Source organism: Anomaloglossus baeobatrachus, chromosome 11 (genome assembly GCF_048569485.1).
Source record: "Anomaloglossus baeobatrachus isolate aAnoBae1 chromosome 11, aAnoBae1.hap1, whole genome shotgun sequence".
In the NCBI taxonomy this organism is placed as follows: domain Eukaryota; kingdom Metazoa; phylum Chordata; class Amphibia; order Anura; family Aromobatidae; genus Anomaloglossus; species Anomaloglossus baeobatrachus.
In genome coordinates, this window is record NC_134363.1 from 176,246,483 (window position 1) to 176,249,541 (window position 3,059).

Consider the following 3,059-nt stretch of genomic DNA (forward strand, 5'->3'; position numbering starts at 1 on the left):
TTTCAAATATACCAATGCAGGTGTAGATTCCTCCTTTCCTTGGTGTATCAGTCAACAGAATGTGATTCAGTGCAGCCGGCTACAGTCTTCCAGACTCTGAGCTGTGAGCGGTGTTTCACCGCTGTCACAGCCCATTTGCTCCCTCCTCCCTCCTAGCACGGCGCGTCTCCTGCTCCCCCCTACCTCCTCGCAGAACGCTGCAAGCAAGAGACGTGCTGTGAGGGAGGAGGAGCAGGGAACAGATGGGCTCAGAATGCAGCCGGCTGCACGGATGTGACAAGGCAGCATTGGACAGGTACGTCACTGGACGGGGAACAGCGGTCTGCAATAGTGCCTCTCACAGGCACTATTGACAACACAAGGTATTTGAGAGAAACATTGTTTCTCAATATAATATCGATCTAGACAAAAAATATGGGTGAACCACCCCTTTAAAGGGTCTGTTCAGGCTTACACAATAGATGACTGAACCACAGGCTAGGTCATAATTAGCAGAGCGGTGGGGTCCATCACCCGGCGCCCCCCACCCCACCGACCAGCTGTTTGTTGCAGACACTGAACGGATGTGAACACTTTGGAATTGAGCCGCTGCATGCAGAAGTGTAGCCTGGAGCTGGTATTGCAGGATAGCCTCTATTCTTCTAAGGCTGGAGTCACACTTGCGATTAACTCGCACGAGTGCAATGCGAGAAAATCTGGCATTGCACTTGGACCAATGTTAATCAATGAGACAGCTCAGATCTGCTATTTTTTACTCACTCCAAATCAGACTGGAAAAAAAAAAACTCAGCAATGCTGTGTTTCTCACGCAAGTCCCTTCAATGCAAGTCTATGGGTACGTGGAAAAAAAAACGGATGTCACACACCATCCTAGTGGCATGCGCTTTTCTCAATAGATTTCTAGCAAGTTGCAGAGAACACTGTAAATGCTCCTGTACACAACAGTACATGAGTAGCAGCTGCTGAGGGTAAAAAAGAGAATTTTGTTACTTACCGTAAATTCTTTTTCTTATAGTTCCGTATTGGGAGACCCAGACATTGGGTGTATAGCTTCTGCCTCCGGAGGACACACAAAGTACTACACTCAAAAGTGTAACTCCTCCCTCTGAGCTTATACACCCCCTGGAGAACCAGATCTAACCAGTGTAGTGCAAAAGCTGAAGGAGAATAGCCACCCACAAGTAAAAACAGAGCCAGAACCGGAACAACCGGAGCCTCTGTCTACGACAACAGCCGGTGATAACACACGCGAACAAGAAACTGCCAACAGGCAAAAGGGAGGGTGCTGGGTCTCCCACTACGGAACTATAAGAAAAAGAATTTACGGTAAGTAAACAAAATTCTCTTTCTTTATCGTTCCTATCGGAGACCCAGACCATGGGACGTCTCAAAGCAGTCCATGGGTGGGAAATAAACAGAACAACTGAGAAGTAGGCGGAGCCTAACTTCACAAGTGGGCGACAGCCGCCTGAAGGATGCGTCTGCCCAAGCTCGCATCTGCCGAAGCATGAGCATGCACTTGGTAGTGCTTTGAAAAGGTATGCAGGCTTGTCCAAGTGGCAGCCTGACAGACTTGCTGAGCCGTAGCCTGGTGCCTGAAAGCCCAAGAGGCACCGACAGCTCTGGGTCGAGTGTGCCTTGATCCCCGGCGGGGGAGGCACCTGAGAACCCAGGTAGGCCTCCGAAATGGTGGACCTGATCCAACGGGCTAAGGTCGGCTTAGAAGCAGAGAGGCCCTTACGCCGACCTGTGGTTAGCACAAAAAGAGAGGTGCACCGCCTAAGAGCAGCGGTGCGAGACACATAGAGCCGGAGCGCCTGCACCAGATCCAGAGTATGCAATGCTTTTTCAAAGCGATGAACAGGGGCCGGACAAAAGGAAGGAAGGGTAATGTCCTGGTTAAGGTGGAAAGGAGACACCACCATAGGGAGAAAGTCCGGAGTCGGACGGAGAACCACCTTGTCTTGATGAAAAAACAAAAAAAGGTGACTCCGAAGAGAGCGCAGCCAAATCAGACACTCTCCTGAGGGAAGTTATGGCTACTAGAAAGACCACTTTCTGTGAAAGACGAAACGAAACAAAGAAACCTCCCTGAGAGGTTCAAAGGGGGGTTTCTGCAAGGCCGTGAGGACCAGATTGAGGTCCCACGGATCCAAGGGCTGCCGGTAAGGCGGAATGATGTGAGATGCACCTTGCATGAAGGTGCGGACCTGAGCCAGCCGGGCGATACGCCGCTGGAACAACACTGACAGAGCCGAGACTTGTCCCTTGAGAGAGTTGAGGGACAGTCCCAGCTGCAGACCGGACTATAGAAAAGACAGAAGGGTCGGCAAGGAAAAAGGCCAAGGAGAATGGCCGGAAGAGCGACACCAGGACAGGAAAATCTTCCAAGTCCTGTGATAGATCTTGGCAGAGGAAGACTTACGGGCCCGAGTCATAGTGGAGATGACCTCAGGAGGAATACCAGAAGTCGTCAAGATCCAGGACTCAAGAGCCACGCCGTCAATCTGAGAGCCGCAGAATTCTGGCGGAAAAACGGACCTTGTGAGAGAAAGTCTGGACGGTCCGGAAGATGCCACGGCACCTCTACGGACAGATGGAGCAGGTCTGGGTACCAAGCTCGCCTGGGCCAGTTCGGAGCAATGAGAATGACTCGACGGCCCTCCATTCTGATCTTGCGCAGGACTCTGGGCAAGAGAGCTAGAGGGGGAAACACGTAAGACAGACGAAACTGGGACCAATCCTGAACCAGAGCGTCCGCGGCGAATGCCTGAGGATCGTGGGAGCGAGCCACGTAAACCGGAACCTTGTTGTTGTGACGGGATGCCATTAGGTCCACGTCCGGAGTGCCCCATTTGCGGCAGATTGACTGAAACACTGCCGGATGCAGGGACCACTCGCCACTGTCCACGGTTTGACGGCTGAGATAATCTGCTTCCCAGTTTTCCACGCCTGGGATGTGGACTGCGGATATGGTGGACTTGGAGTCCTCCGTCCATTGAAGGATGCGTTGGACCTCCAACATTGCCAGGCGGCTGCGTGTCCCGCCTTGGTGATTG